The following is a 17,448-nucleotide window of genomic DNA, read 5'->3' on the forward strand; positions in this document are numbered from 1 at the left end:
TCTGCCTGTACCTCATCACGAACCGGAGCAGAAGGACCTGCACCCTGGTCCAAGCATGACAGTCGCTGAAGCCGCCTCTTCTTCCTCTTTTTCTCAACAGGTGCAGTTGGTCGGCTCACTCGGCGTGTACACTTCGGGCGAGCACCTTCAGGCTTTCGAGTCTCCACCGCTTCACCAAGTTCTTGTCTAGCTGTGATAGCCATTAGCTCGGCATGGGTCGAGTCAGATGATTCCCCAGCCAGCAAACTAAGCACAACATCTATCTCCGCGTCGTCAGTGCTAGCTAGCATATCAAAATGAGTCTGCCTCTCATCCTCTGGAAGACTCCGAAGTGGGGCAATCATAGCCTCAATGTCCTCAGAAGAGGGTCGCACTCTAAGACCCGGACTACCCTCACGAGCAGGAGGGTTGGACACAAACTCGGAAAATGGCCTATGTGGTGGCAGGTTCCAGGCAGAATAGGCAACAGGAGCACCGGCGTTTGAAACTCTGCCCCTCAGGATCATATCCAGTCGGCTCATCAGATCTTCATTGGGGATTCTCTTGTTCGTAACCCGGGTAGAATCGTTGATGCCACTGTACAAATATGCAGGGTATGCCCTGTCCTTTAAAGGCTGGATGTTCTTGAAAACGAAAACAACAACCACAACCTCAGCAGCTAGACCTCTGTCCTTTAGCAAGCAAACCTCGGCAAGCAGTACTTTAGCCTCTGTTATCTCTGAAGGGGTCGGAGATTCTATCTAGCTTGGTGTGCGAACATATGGCTGCCTCCCTGACCGAGGGGGGACTTGCAGTGGTTCTCCATAATGAACCACTTGAGACGCCACCCCTTGATGCTATCCTAGAGGGGGATGTCGAGGTACTCTGTTTTCCTTCGGCGACGAAGCTCCAGACTCGCGCTGCCAACGAGCTGGTGCTGTCCCCCAGCCATCCTGGGCCGACAATGATACAAGTACTTACAGAGACTGAAATGGGGGAGAATCCCGAGATAGGCCTCACACAGATGTACAAAAATGGAAACTTGCAAGATGGAATTAGGGTTCAGATTGGTCAAGTTCAGTTCGTAGAAATCAAGGAGGCCGCGGAAAAAGGGATAAACGGGAAGAGCAAGGCCGCGAATAAGAAAGGGAACATAAACGACAGATTCGTGGGTATCCTCTGTCGGAACGGTGACCCTGCGGCAAATTCGCCAAGAGCAGAGCTCTTTCGGAAGCAAAACCCCAACGTCGACAAGATGAAGGAGGTTAGATTTTGAGATAATGGAGATGTGATTACCCGCGAATGACAATTGGCTGTTAGGGTCGATGGGCGGGATGACTGCCACGACATAGCTTTGCCTCTTCTGTTTCGGCGCCATCACAATCTTGCCGGCGGAACGAACAGGAGCGAGATCTCAAGGAAGCAGAGGAGTGGTTCGAGGCGGAAATGTGAAGTTAGGGCTCGGAAATCAAAACTACACGTCGGCGCGAGTATAAATGGGGTTTCCCGGGTCGGTCACTATTTCTAAAAAGTGACAAGTCATTACTCGGGAAAAGCTAAGTTCCAAGCGTCAGATATGACTCGGCAGTTATCTCTAAAGCGTCAGCAGTGTCAGCCATCGCTCGACAGTTACCTCCAAAACGCCGGCAGCATCAGATATGACTTGGCGGTTATCTCTAAAGCGCTAGCAGTGTCAGCCATCGCTCGACAGTTACCTCCAAAACGCCGGCAGCGTCAGATATGACTCGGCGGCTACCTCAAAAGCGCCAGCAGTGTCAGCCATCGCTCGACGGTTACCTTTAAAATGCCAGCAACATCATACATTGCTCGGCGGCTACCTCTAAAGTGCCAGCAACATCAGACATCGCTCGGCGGTTACTTCTAAAAACGTCTGCAACATGGAGCATATGGACGAACTGACAATCGTGTGAAAAGAAAAAGCGGCAAAAATAGAACTTTTACTGGAAACATCTTAAGCCTTTCATTAATATTGAGGGGGGGGGAGATTACACAAACTCAAAGACTGACTCATTATGAGCCGACCTTTTTCCCCTAACTTCTACTACATTACATTACCCTACGTTACATTACTACACTACTTACACCATACTATACTACTAACTACTACTATATTATTCTACTACTACTACTGCTACTACTAATTATCTATACTAATGTTTAAGCTAGTGACGCTTTACCACTGGCCTTGCTGCCGCTGCCGCCGCCCTTGCCGCCATCATTGCTCCTGTCATTGCCACTGCCTCCACCGCCGCCCTTGCCACCGTCGTTGTCGTCGTTACCGCCGCCACCTCCACCGCTGTCGTCGCCACTGTCATCGCCTTCATCATCGCCGTCGCCGCTGCTCCCTTCCTCGGACGAGTCAGAAGAGTTCTCCTCGTCCGAGGAGACCTCCGACTCATCCGAGCCCTCGAGCCCAGCACGCTCGACTGACCGGATGTACGTCCACACCTCGACGGCTATCCCCTGGGAGTCATCTAAGTCATCGGACGATGCCAGGGGGGAAGCATAGACCGGTGACCCCTCAGACCCGGAGGAAACCTCCTCCTCCGAGTACTCAGAGTCACCGAAGTCCTCCGAGGGAGGACTTGGTTCGCGCTTCCGCTTGTCGCCAGAGCGACGTGGTGAACCTCGACCCTTTTTGTCATTGCCCATGGTCAGATGGAGGAGAAGAGGGAGTTAGAAGAGAAGCAACAGAGGATCGAAGGATACGTGAAGAGAACAACAGTGCAAGCAGGCTATTTATAGAGGCCAGAAGCGACTGTTCATTTCCTACCACGCTCACCGAACAGTCGTAAGTATTCAATAAGCAATTCAAGCCGCCTAAAAATGAGTCAGGAAACAGACGCCGCTTCGTGTAACACGACACCATTTGGACTAAGGTCAACTGCTCGGGCGATATGATTACACCGCACAGTCACATCAAGTTACTACTCCTGGACAGTGTGCTAAATGCTCTGCGTACCAAGTCGTCCCTTGGCCACACCCATTGGGGGGGGACGACCAGGAATTTTCAATAGATTTTCTGGACAAGTCATATCCATACAGTATACGCAATGAATGTATTGAGACAGAAGGAAGAGATCGATAGAGATCAAAGGAAATCCAAATATAGCTACTGAACTGCAAGTCTAGTCAGCAAAAGCATTGAAGCACAGAGCGGGGTGAAGACCAGCCAAGAGCCATCTACCAGACGTCCAATCTATCACCGATCAAATAAATTTCAAACCTAACAAGGCATGGGCAGACCACATTGTTTGAATTCGCAAGAAGCATGAAAAAGGCAAAATGTTGATTTCTAAAGCATGAGACGAAGATAAAATGCTGATTTCTAAAGCATAAGATGAAGATCTTTGAGTGGGTTATTTTCAAAAATCCACTCAAAGCTCGGGGGCTACACCAATTGGGTGCACCTCTGGTGCGCCCAATAGATTCTTAACTCTAGAAGACAGAATGCTAATTTCTAAAGCATAGGCTGAAGACAGAGCGCCGATTTCTGAGGCATGAAATGAAGACCTTTGAATGGTTAGTTTTCAAAGACCTACTCAAAAGTTTCAAAAGCTGGCCTCCATAGCACGATATGATGACAAGACGCTGATCTCCAAAGCACCGAAGGAGGACCTTTGAAGGCTGTTTTTACTGAGTCACTCAGAGTTCAGAAGCAACGTTCAATAGGTGCACCTTTGGAAGCGCCGATCACGAAAATGAAAATCAAGCCACAGAATTGCATGCTGGACCTAGAATCTTTGGCCTGATTATTTCAAAATCAACTCAAAGATTGGGGGCTTGTGGGGGACGGATATCCCCCGGGTCCACTAGAAGGCAAGAAGGCCTCACGAAAGGTTTTGGGCCTATTGTCTGGCAAGGCCATCCCTTCGTGGGCCATGGGAGAACTGCTGGTGGGATGGGCAGACGCAGGGGAGGAGCAGACTTAGGCCCAGGCGGTTCGATGGATTTAAACATTATCCACAGTGTCGATCCGACCTTCCCGCGTGGGACGACCTTGAATTACGGAACAGACTAAGGATAAGTCGGATGGATTATAGGAAGATAAGTTCAGTCAGTTCACTATTACTTAGGTACACATCGTCATCGTACATGCATGTAATGCCCCACGGTCAAGTATATAAGGCCTAGGGGGTACCCCATCAGATTCATCAACCATCTACTTAGCCTAGCTTTTCTCCATACCGGAGACTTCCCTTGTAACCTACCACATAAAGATCCACGCCAGGAAGTAGGGTGTTACGCATCTCAAAGCGGCCCGAACCTGTAGAAAACCATCTGTCATCCCTCGTGCATCTCGCACGAACCATTGAGTTACATTCAATAGCACCGTCCTACCCAAAAGCACCACGAAGGGTAACCCCGGGTGCGCGGTCAGACTCCAAACACCGACAAGACCCTAACGGTCGGGTAACGTGGCGGCGCACCGGACAGCCTACAGTGCCTGTCCGGTGGCGCACCGGACTGTCCGGTGCGCCCATCGACAACAGCCTCCCCAACATCTACTTTGGTGGTTGAGGGCTATAAATACCCCCCAACCACCACAAACCCAAGCATTCCAATCCTTCACATTCAATACAAGAGCTAGCAATCCATTCGAAGACACAATCAAAGTGTCACACCCGGTTCCAGGGGCAGAACCGAGCGCATAGCATATGTGTGCCATGATCCATTTCCACACATATGTTGACCTCACAAGTGTAATATATGAAAAGACAATGCAATAAAGGCGTAAAGTGAGTAGAATACTTTATGACATCATCTGAACCATTGTATCTTTAACAAGTATCACATCAAATAAGGCGGAATTAAATAACATGGGCAATCTCCCACAGGAAGATGAACGGCGCATCGTTAGACTTAGAATTCATCGTCGAAATCTCCATCAAAGTCCCCAGCATCACCCTCTGATCAAAATATTAGCAAGGGTGAGCTCACTTATGGTCGGGGCTCAGCAAGTGGGGGAAAAATTAATGCTAGTTTAACAAGGTGAGGCTAAGGTTGAGCAGTAAGCATTTTAGTGGGTCAACATTTTATTAACAACATCTGTCTTACTAATAAGTGTGAATCCCAAGTATCCCATTTAAACAAAGGAATATTAGTATATCAAACTTAAGTGAAACCACTTAAGCAAACCATTGGTAGATCATCGAATCTCGATTTATTGTCCATCTTTAAGTTCAATTATCATGTGAGGAGTCCAGGCTGCTCTTAACTGGGAGCACGACTGATATATCAGTTTTACACTCTGCAGATGTGGTACAAATTTACCCACAAGCCATGTATCCCATCTAGCCTAGGTTGATCGGACCCGTAAACACTACCAAGGTGAATGGCTAGGGATCTATTATGAGGCTTTCACAAAATACATTTACTACGAAGCAACCCGCTAAGGTTTCCAAGTCGGTGTGGAGGTCCTCTGGGCGAGATACCTTAGCCAAGAATATGTCCCCATGTTAACGTGAGCTGCCACCACTGCCGCTCCCCCTCTTGCCCATATTTCAGGTAAGGTTGCTAGGTACTAAGCATATAAAGCTAATTACCAAAGCCAGAGCCATGATAGCACTCGTGGTTGCACTGTTATCCTGGGTGGTCACTCCATGTTCCAATTAATATAAAATAATCTTGTTTAACCATCGGGTTAATATCATAATGCCAATTTTAATTTCGGAACATTAATATCAATTAATGAGTGACATCAAAATTATTAAGTTGAGTGGTAGCACAAATTTACAAAGCATAATATTTTCCCTAGGGTAATCAAGGAATACAGTTGGTAAATATTGGAAATCCTTAATTAGGGAAATCCCATCAAATTATGCAGTATATCCAAAAAATAAACATTATTATACGGATTAATTGGGTACAAATAGAATATGCAGAGGGAGAATCCACTTGCCTTGCTCAAAAGTGTCCTGCGGTTCATCCTCAAACAAATTCGAATCCTCTACCACACAATCAGCTTCTAATAACGTCGTACGTTGCCATACAAAGAGAAAACATACACCAATAAATAAACATACACCATTCAACAAACAATGAAACATACGCTTTACAAATTATACATGTAAAAGAAAAACATTCCAAAAAGAAAACTTAATTTGTAACTATAATATAAAATAAAACACATCAACGATCATCTCATTTGCTACGACATACTATTTATTTTGTTTGCATAATTCACTAGAGAGATCTATGTGGCAAATTTGACTATGGAAGTGTACTATATAAATTCATTAATATAGATATAGCGCTAAACCAAACTCTATGGAGTTAGTTTAATTAGCTAATCAATTATTTCTACCGGATAGTATGTGGGGTATATTTTATTATTTCTTTCTAAAAGAAAATTATAGTAGACGTTACAATATTATTTAAAAAGTCACATAACCTTGATATTTAAGAGAACTAAATTAACCTACCAATTTAATTCTACTATTTAGTTTACAGTGGTCATAGTCGCTATATTATTTTATTAATCGAGACTCTAGCATGACTAGTGAATAAGCAATTTGTGTATAATCGCACATACGAACACATACAGTTTGACTAAAAATCTACAGTTCATCCCGAGCATAGATAACCGTAGAATTATTCATCCAGTGCTTTTGTTATAAATATGTGGTCTACCTATCTCTTAATGCTTCACTCCAGAAATCTGTATTTAAATTAATTCTCAACAGACATAACCAAATTAAGATACACAAATGTGAAAGATAGCATGCATTAATTAAAATAGATTATCACACACACATGAAATTAATCGTTTAGTATGATTTACAACTAAAAAATATACAACCAAAATTACCTAACAATACAGAAATTAGATCGTGATAGCACATAAAATCACAGGGGCTTATTTTCACTACCTTTTGGAGCTGGAAAAATTTGTCTAAATAATTTTTACATAGTAACAGGGGCTAGCTAGAATAATCGTGTTCATCTTCTACCTTTCTCTATTTCCTTTGCGCAGAACGATGGGTGAGCAGGGAGGGGTTGGCGGGAGTTTGGCGAGCAGGAGCAGGGGAGTCGACGCGGGCACGGCGTCAAGGACACCGGCTATCCTTGACGGCAGGCAGCTCCGGCGATGGCGACGATCAGCGGTGCGACGAGCAGCGAGGAAGAGACGTGGGGAGCAAGCTCGGGGCCGAGGGACGGATCCATGAGGGCTCGGTGCTTGGTTTTATAGCGGGGAGATGGGAGCAGAGAGGGTGCTGGGGAAGAGAAACGGAGGTCGTCGGCGCTATCAACGTCAATAATGGTGTTGCCATTACCAGTGGAGAGTTAGGGAGGGGAGTGGGGGAGGAAGAGGAAGGGGGAAACGGCAGTAACGACAGCCACAACTTGAATGGGGGTGCAGACGCCAAGGGGCGCGACGCTTAGGCTGCTTCGGGGCACAGGACACGCGGTGTCGGTCGGATCGGACGTCGGGGCTCGTCGGCGCGGTTGGCTTGGCCGGGTCGCCTGGGCGTCGTGGCGTCGGGGTAGCAGGGCGCGGTCGCGTGGGGCTGTGGGTGTAGGGGCGCGGGGCACGCGACCGGGCGCGCGGGGAGCGGATAGGCGGCTGTAGGAGCCCCTGGCGGCGCGCGCGTGGGTGCAGGGGTGAGAGATGAGAGGAGAGAGAATAGGGGAGGGAGAGGGAAGCACAGGGGTGGCGGCGGCGTGGGCAGGGAGAAGCCAGGGCGCGACTGGGGTTTAGTTGGGCCCCTAGTGGGCCTAGGGTTAGGGAGGGTTTCTTTTTTTCTTCTTTTTTTTCAAAATTTGAAATACATTTTTAAATAACTCAAAAAATCATAATAATTAAGCCAAAACTATTTATAAATAAAATATTTAATTTTTATACTAATAATTATTATATTATTTAATTATTATGTTATTTACTAGGATTTTTCCTTTAAGAAGAATTGCAATTAAATATCCAATAATCAATCATGCGAAATAAAAAATGATTTAAAATGCAAATAAATAACAAACACTTAAATAAAAAAATTATTACCCTAATTTCCATAATAACTAAATTCATTATTTTTAGTTGATGGTTTTTATAGTGTTACACAAAGCTTCAATCTCTCCAAGTTACACTATTGAGACAAGTGATCATTAGTGATTAGTGACTTAAGAGAGAGTGATCCATGTGTTATTTGTCGCTCTTGTTGCTTGGCTTTTGCAATCGTGCTTTCTTCATCTCTTTCTAAATCCTCCAAGTGTTTTGTAAAGCTTGCAAGAGACACCAAGTGTGTGGTGGTCCTTGTGGGTCTTAGTGACCCGTGAGATTAAGGAAGAAGGCTCACTCGGTCTAAGTGACCGTTTGACAAAGGGAAAGGGTTTAAATAGACCCGGTCTTTGTGACCTCTTCAACGGGGACTAGGTTCTTTGGAACCGAATCTCGGTGAAACAAATCACCGTGTTCACTCGCCTTATTTCTCGGTTGATTTGTTTTCCCTCTCTTTGCGACTTGAGTTTAACTCTAACGTTAACCCCCAACCTTAGCGCGTGTTTAAAGTTATAAATTTTAGGTTTCGCCTATTCACCCCCCTCTAGGCGACTTTCAATTGGTATGAGAGCCCGGTGCTTTATTAGAGTTTAACAACTCGAAGTGATGTCAGGAGAGCACGCCAAGAGGGAGATAATGACCAGCGACAAGTCTGCAAGCTCGGGGAGGACTCCGTCGAGACAGTCTGGCAACAAATACAAGGAGGAATCCTCTTCCTCCATCAATTCGCTATTTTATTTGTCAATTTTGGCTTGAGCTTCAGCCAGTGAACCTTCCATAGAGTGAATGACGAAGTCCTTCTTCTCTAAGGCAGCTTCGTGATCTTTAACTTTATTTTCAAGGTCTTGAATGACGAAGTCCTTTTTCTTCAAAGCAGCTTCGTAACTTTCGACTTTATTTTCTAGATCTTTGATGGTAGCTTCGTTTTTCTCGTCTTCAAGATCTTGTTGCATCCTCAGCACTTTACTTAGTAATATACTCTGGCAAAACAATTTTCGTCAGAAAACATCTTAATTCAAAAAATAATAAAAAGTTAAGAGTTTTACCTTAAAATTAGCGTAGAACAAGCTACCGGCGATATGCTGTCGCTGGTACCTGCAGAGGTCCGCCTCAATCTTCGGCAAGCCAACATTCTTCGAGAAAGTCCTAACGACCTTGGCCTCGGTTCGATTCCGAAGGCATCTCAGTTTTCCTTCATTAACTCCGCCAAACAGCAGAGCACCTGGTTTGTACCCACAGGATACGACATATTTCTTCAGCTCTTCTTTTTCAGTTTATGATAACTCTTGCCCTAGTATATCTTGAAAATTGAAGTTTTCCTCTTCCAAAGTATCTTCAATTTGCTATTTTCCTTTCTCAATTGTTGTGTCCACCGCGGCCGCAGCAGCTTCTTCCTCAGCCATTTTTAGAAGCATATTATCAATATCACCAAGTGTGGTTTCTAGATTAGGATCTTCGGCGGTCTTGGTTTCGGCATCTTCGGCTCAAGTGGCTTCGGCTCCGGTGGCTGTGGTTTCGGCAGTGCCAGCGCTTTCAATAAATGGTGTTTTTGACGCTGATGTCGGCGGCGGTGTCTGATGAATGACATCGGCCACTTGGATAATTCTCCGTTTTTTCAGCTTAGCGGGACTTTCTGTTGCCGAAGGTTCTTTTTCCTTCTGAAAAACTTCGTTAGTTCTGGCGCCAACGGACTTAGCTTGATAGGCAAAGGTTCAGTCATTACCTTTAGAATCTCTTCCACTTCGGCAGCAGAAGGTGTTGCAGGAGCTTCTTCCTCTTGGCCTGACGTCTTTGGTTTCGGGGATGCAGCTTTTCTTTTCTTTGGAGCAGCTATCTTCGGCTCAGGGCTTAGTTTTCTTTTCTCAGAAATTTCTTTGTCCTTTTTAGCCAATTTGGTACCTTCTTTGTCAAGGACGCTGGCAATCCTTTTTCTTTTCTGGCCTTCGGCATCTCCTCCCAGTTGCTCATAGTCAGGGTAATCAAAATTCAAGGCATCCAACACCCGATTCAATCTTCGTTTCGGACGAGTGCCGAATACCGCAGTCATTAACTGATCTTCTTTCTTAGAGTAGTTGCCGAGGATCTCGTTGCACATAACCTCAATTGTGTCCAACCACTCTTGGCAGGGTGCTTTAAAATGTTTTTTAAACTTGTAGTGATAAGGCAATCGAACAAGTTCTCCCTTCTTCTTTTCTACCTCTAGCTTCGGCATCTCCCACTCCCTCAGCGTTGGGAACACTCTAAAAGCCAAAAATTCCTGCACTAAGTCTCTAGTGCCAATATGATCTGAAATCACTCGAAATTCAGCCAAAGCAATCTGACTCGGGCTCCCCATTATCATGTTGCATCGGGGCCTTGTCTCTCCGAAGGTCAGTTCTAGCGGACTCTGGACCAATTTATCTTCATCTTCATCAACTTTAACATAAAACCATTCAGACTTCCATCCGGCTGGCCATTTGCTTCGGTAGCTTATCACTGGAAACTTCGTAGTCTTGCGATAAGCAAAGTTGTAGCAGCCAAAATTCTCGTGCAGACCATCTCCTCTGGCTTTAGTCTGGTAGTGTAATTCATGAACTCGGCAGAAACCCTCACCGAACGGTTCCACTCCCTGGCTACGAAGGGCCCAAATATAAACACTTAACCTAACGATAGCATTAGGGGTCAGCTGATGAAGGTAAATCCCAAATTTCTTTAGTACAACAGCAATCATCTTGTTTAGGGGGAATCTTAAACCAGCTTTAAGAAAACTTTTGAAGACTACTACCTCATCCTTTCTTGGCTTTGGGATAGTTTCTTCTCCACCAAAATGAATTAATTCCTTCTTGGCTTCACTAAAATAACCCAACTTCATCATTTTAAGAAGATTAGCTTCAGAGATGGTGGACTTTCCAAAGTCCAGATGACTAGGTTTACTTGGCATCACGCAGCTGTAATCATCTTCGGAACCAATTTCTTCAACATCAGCTTGTGTTGCTTCGGCAGCAGGTGTGTGCTCTGATGAAACCAGCCCAGAACGCCTCATTGCTTCGGAAATCGGAACAGTTTCAGTGGCTTCGGTCTCATCTCCATCACGCTCAACCCTGGCAGTGGAGCGCACTCTGGCCATTTGATTATGAATTTCTTGAAGTTTTTTGGAAATTAATAACCTTTTTTCCGAAGCTCTTCTTGTGACGAAGCAGAATCCGAAGTGGTGCTTCGTTCGTATGCAAAAGTCAAGCTTCGGCTATGGTTAAATTTTTGGCAGCAAAACAGTGCAATAGCAATGAATGCTGTGGTAACTTCACACCTACCCGTCTGTTTATATAGTGCTGCAGGTAAGAAGGTGAATCGTCAAGTCTTTTACACCGGACAAAATGTCGCTCGCACCCACTGAACGGTGGGCCACAAAACCCGAGAAGGTGAACCTGCATGGTGGGACCGCTCCGCGCTCGGAAATTGTATCGTTTCCCGGCAACGAGCTCAGGGAAGGTGTTTTTCGGACCTTCGGCTTCCCGAAGCCTAAGAGACTTTTTCACGGATCAAGCTCGTTACGAAAAACGATCTAGCACTGCGAAGGGGCTACTGTTGGGACCGTGCTTCGTCGCCGAAGGTCCTGCAGGAAGAAACACCTTCGGCAAATCTGTTTATACGTGGTACCGAAGCTACCGCTCATGAAGCTTCGATATTATAACAAATCCGAAGATGAAGGATCGAACCGACTTAAAGATGGAATGACTTTTTAGTCCATAAGGGTCTGAGTCATAATTGTAATCTTTTGTAAGGGGCATGATTGTAATTTCTTACAGGCTGCGTCCTGTGCCTATAAATAGTGAACAGTACTCCTTTACTGTTCACGAAATCTTGTAATTGCTAACGCATTACTCTGGAATTATTGTTTTCTGCCAAGGCGAAGGTATAAATGTACCTAAATATTATGTTTTAATATTTCAGTTTATATTATAAAATAAGTGAATAATGTTATTTATTCTTGGTATTCTATAACACTTTATATTCTATATTTCATTTCACATTGTTTTATCTCTGAACACGAAGGTGTGACCTTCGTGATATATCATCCAAAACCTTCGTCCGAAGCTCATTAAATCCTTGGGGAAATAATGCTTCAGCGGACGAAGGGCTTTAACATTTAACATTCTATGTTGCCTTGTTCTTAATTCATAGCATTTGAGAACAAGTCCCCAACATTAGCATTATCATTTCAAAGTTTGACAAGAGAATCATCACTAACATTTGAGTTTTCAACCTTAGCAATTAGTCTAGCATTCTCATTTCTAAGGTTGGAAACAACATCATGGAAAGTGCTTAGCTCACTAGATAATTTTTCACATTTTTCTACCTCCGGAGCATAAGCATTTTTAATCTTAACATGCTTTTTGTTTTCTTTAATTAGGAAGTCCTCTTGGGTGTCCAAGAGTTCATCCTTCTCATGAATAGCACTAATTAGTTCATTTAATTTCTCCTTTTGTTGCATGTTAAGATTGGCAAAAAGAGTAAGCAAGTTATCCTCCTCATCACTAGAATTATCTTCATCACTAGAGGATGCATATTTGGTGGAGGATCTTGATTTTACCTTCTTCCTTTTGTCGTCCTTTGCCATGAGGCACTTGTGGCCGACGTTGTGGAAGAGAAGGCCCTTGGTGACGACGATGTTTGCGGCGTCCTCGTCGGAGGAGGTCAGTGGAGCTCTCGTCGGAGTCCCACTCCCGGCAAACATGGGCATCGCCGCCCTTTTTCTTGTAGTACTTCTTCTTTTCTCTTCTCTTTCCTTTCTTGTCGTCGCCCCTGTCACTATCACTAGATAATGGACATTTTGCAATAAAATGACCGGGCTTACCACACTTGTAGCAAACTTTCTTGGAGTGGGGCTTGTAGTCCTTCCCCCTCCTTTCCTTGAGGATTTAGCGAAAGCTCTTGATGATGAGTGCCATTTCCTCATTGTCGAGCTTAGAGGCGTCGATGGGGACTCTACTTGGTGTAGAGTTTTCTTTCTTCTCCTCCGTTGCCTTGAATGCCACGGGTTGCACATCGGGTGTGGAGGAGGCGCCTTGCTCGATGATTTTTTTGGAGCCTTTGATCATCAACTCAAAGCTCACAAATTTTCCTATTACTTCCTCGGGAGACATTAGTGTGTATCTAGGATCACCACGAATTAATTGAACTTGCGTAGGGTTTAAGAAAATGAGTGATCTAAGAATAACCTTGACCATTTCATGGTCATCCCATTTGGTGCTCCCGAGGTTGCACACTTGGTTCACCAAGGTCTTGACCCGGTTGTACATCGCTTGTGGCTCCTCCCCTTGGTGAAGCATGAAGCGACCGAGCTCCCCCTCGATCGTCTCCTGCTTGGTGATCTTGGTCACCTTGTCTCCTTTGTGCGCGGTCTTGAGCACGTCCCAAATTTCCTTTGCGCTCTTCAACCTTTGCACCTTGTTATACTCCTCTCGACTTAGAGAGACGAGGAATATAGTGGTGGCTTGGGAGTTGAAGTGTTGGATTTGTTCCACCTCCTCCGAGTCGTAATCCTTGTCTCCCTTCTTCTGTATCTGCGCTCCATACTCAACAATATCCCATATGCTTTTGTGGAGTGAGGTTAGGTGATGCCTCATTTTATCACTCCACATAGAATAATCTTCACCTTCAAGCATAGGTGGTTTGCCTAATGGGATGGAAAGTAATGGAGTGTGTTTTGAAATACGAGGATAGTGAAGGGGCATCTTACTATACTTCTTGCGCTCATGGCGCTTAGAAGTGACGGATGCCGATTCCGAGCCGGAGGTAGAAGGTGACGAAGAGTCGGTCTCGTAGTAAGCCACCTTCTTCATCTTCTTATTCTTGTCACCCTTCCGTTGGGACTTGATGGAGGAAGAGGATTCCTCCTTGTGCTTGTGGGCGGACACCCTTGAGTGCGTTCTCCCCGAGCTTGCGGACTTGTCGCCGGTCCCGATCTCCCTCTTGGCGTGATCTCCCGACATCACTTCGAGCGGTTAGGCTCTAATGAAGCACTGGGCTCTGATACCAATTGAAAGTCGCCTAGAGGGGGGTGAATAGGGCGAATCTGAAATTTACAAACTTAAGCACAACTACAAGCCGGGGTTAGCGTTAGAAATAAAAACGAATCCGAGAGAGAGAGGATGAAAAACAAATCGCAAGCAAATAAAGAGTGAGACACGATGATTTGTTTTACCGAGGTTCGGTTCTTGCAAACCTACTCACCATTGAGGTGGTCACAAAGACCGGGTCTCTTTCAACCCTTTCCCTCTCTCAAACGGTCACTTAGACCGATTGAGCTTCTCTTCTCAATCAAACGGGACACTAAGTCCCCGCAAGGACCACCACACAATTGGTGTCTCTTGCCTCGGTTACAATTGAGTTGATCACAAGAAAGAATGAGAAAGAAAAGCAATCCAAGCGCAAGAGCTCAAATGAACACAAGTCACTCTCTCACTAGTCGCTATTTGATTGGAATGTTATAGCTCTTGTAAGGTGTAGGAAGTCTGAAAACTTGGATCCAATGAATGGTGGGTGGTTGGGGGTATTTGTAGCCCCAACCACCAAACTAGCCGTTTGGTGGAGGCTGTTGTCGAATGGCGCACCGGACACTGTCCGGTGTGCCAGCCACGTCACCCGGTCGTTGGATTCTGACCGTTGGAGCTTCTGACATCTGGGGCACCGGACAGTCCGGTGGTGCACCAGACAGGTCCTGTAGACTGTCCGGTGCGCCTTCTGGCGCGTGCCTGACTTCTGCGCGCACTGTAGCGCATTTATTGCTGTTGCAGGCGACCGTTGGCGCTGTAGTAGCCGTTACTCCGTTGGCACACCGGACAGTCCGGTGAATTATAGCGAAGCGGTCTCCAGAATTCCCGAAGGTGAATAGTTCGGAGTCTGGTTCCCTGGTGCACCAGACACTGTCCGGTGGCACACCAGACAGTCCGGTGCGCCAGACCAGGGCACACTTCGGTTGTCTTTTGCTCTCTTTGTTTGAATCCTTTCTTGGTCTTTTTATTGGTTTATTGTGAACCTTTGGCACCTGTAAAACTTATAATCTAGAACAAACTAGTTAGTCCAATTATTTGTGTTGGACAATTCAACCACCAAAATCAATTAGGAAAAGGTGTAAGCCTATTTCCCTTTCAATAACAAAACTATCATGCATTGTAGCATCTGATATAATTAAATATATTGTAACTACCTCTGCTTCATGGGCCGCCTAGCATTATAAACTGAAATCCATTGAGCCACTGGGTTCCCTAATCTAACCTTCTTTTTAGGTTGTTCATCTTCTTCTAGATCTGCAAGCAATCTTCCACGTTTCTGTCCAACCTATAGTACATAAACAAATAAAGATAAGCACAGAGAAATCTAACTATATATGAAGAGAGGGAATAGTTAGTACAGACCTTGAGAGCCCATCAGTTCTGATTTGTTTCGAAGCAGGCGCTTCAATCAAACCATCAAAAAGAGAGATAAGCTTGGCATAATTTGGCTCTTCGTCAAATTTCATATTTGTGACAATCTCAAGAAACTGTTTGAATTGAGCTGGACAATAACAACAAAGCATCTCCAGAGTTGCAGCCATTTTCTTCTTGCAAACAAGGAAACTCTTGGTATCTCCCTACAAACATTGTTGTAGGCTGACATGCGTTCCAGAAGAATACCATAATGTTGAGTCGTATTAAAACCTACCTGGTAGCCTTACCAAGGTAATCTTCCTCTTATCAGGAAAATAAGGGTGTATACCAGTAACTCTAAATCATCCCTCCTACTACCAGTGCGCCCCAAATGAGCATGGACACTCGCAGTATTATTTTTAGTACAGACCTTGAGAGCCCCATCAGTTCCGATTTGTCTCGAAGCAGGCGCTTCAATCAAACCATCAAAAAGAGAGATAAGCTTGGCATAATTTGGCTCTTCGTCAAATTTCATATTTGTGACAATCTCAAAAAATTGTTTGAATGGAGTTGGACAATAACAACAAAGCATCTCCGGAGTTGTAGCCATTTTCTTCTTGCAAACAAGGAAACTCTTGGTATCTCCCTACAAACATTGTTGCAGGCTGACAGGCGTTCCAGAAGAATACCATAATGTTGAGTCGTATCAAAACCTACCTGGTAGCCTTGCCAAGGTAATCTTCCTCTTATCAAGAAAATAAGGGTGTATGCCAGTAACTCTAAATCATCCCTCCTACTACCAGTGCTCCCCAAATGGGCATGGACACTCGCATATCTAATTGTTCCACTGCAAAAAGAAACAAGAGGATAGGTTAACGAAGACCATTTATTAATGGAAACTGCAGCTAATGAGAATATAACCAACCTAAAGATATCAGGCCGTTGATCATAATCAACATGATGACCATTATTCTCTCTCCACTTGGATGCTGTACAATTTTGGGTGCCACATATCAACAACAACAAAGAAGGGGGAGATAATTGGGAAAATAACACTAAGAAAATCTATGAAGTTTCAAAGAAACAACGGTGGCATGGAATAGTAAACACTTGGATAAAAAAATTGACAAATGCATACATAAACCAAGATCTACAATTAGCACTTTTGTTATCTATGTCAGTAGCATCTTTTATGTTCTAGCAGATAGACTTGAGAATTTGCTACCTCACATTGAAATATTACTTCATCCTCTCCTGTAAGGGATACTTTTGTGCCTGAACTTATGGACCTTCCATTTAATTGGACCATACCCTTCTTTCCAAGTTGATATGGTGAATTTGTATGCCTATATTCTACTATACATGATTACATGTTCATGTCATACATCTTAGGACCTGGCAATCTATTTTGACCTGTATTGCTCTTGTTTATAAGCACATGCTGTTTCAGCGATTTTGAATTTTAGTGAGAATTGTACACCAGAAATTTTGACGCCTTACCAGGATGGAATTCTCGTGAATAAATTACTTGTTCTTCTTTAGGTACGCAATTACTTGTGTTGAATTAGGTTTCAGGTTGCTTCAAATGTATTTGTTATCATGGTTAGTAAATAATGCTAACTACTCATGTTCATATTCTAGAATGACAAGCAAATGGTGCACAGGGGAGCATTGACAGCTCTAGCGTTAGTAGTAGATTCATCACAGTTGTTGTTCACTTGGGAGTTTTATGCATAGTGGATCTCTGTTATTGTGCATCATGGCCTCATGGGGTTGTCGTATTTTTGTAGTGCTTTCTAACTTACTCATAATAACAACTTTATATATCATTTACATTTTTTTTTGTTTGTCTAGGTGATCATGAGTTTGTAGCAATAACTTTTTTTGTCCATTTACGTGGGGCAGCAGGCTGCTGCGCTCTTAGGAAAGCAGCCCGTCTATCATGTCGTACAACGTACCATTGGCTGCGGGGCCGCCAATGCCCCCAGTGGTGCTGCCCGGCAAAGGGTCTGGGTATTTGGGAGAGTATCGGCGAAACATCATGGCTCCCGACGAAGCAGGGGC

The 17,448-nt window shown here is 44.6% G+C and overlaps 1 long non-coding RNA gene across 1 annotated transcript; it reads right to left on the reverse strand.

The window, feature by feature from the left end:
* Positions 1–15,818: 15,818 nt before the first annotated feature.
* Positions 15,819–16,409, reverse strand: LOC109942381 (uncharacterized). The gene is made up of 3 exons (XR_002749267.1): positions 16,310–16,409; positions 16,102–16,231; positions 15,819–16,030 (listed from the first exon to the last, which is right to left on the reverse strand). It is a non-coding gene; the product is annotated as an uncharacterized lncRNA (long non-coding RNA).
* Positions 16,410–17,448: the final 1,039 nt, after the last annotated feature.

The sequence above is a fragment of the Zea mays genome, chromosome 9 (genome assembly GCF_902167145.1).
Source record: "Zea mays cultivar B73 chromosome 9, Zm-B73-REFERENCE-NAM-5.0, whole genome shotgun sequence".
Taxonomy (NCBI): Eukaryota; Viridiplantae; Streptophyta; class Magnoliopsida; order Poales; family Poaceae; genus Zea; species Zea mays.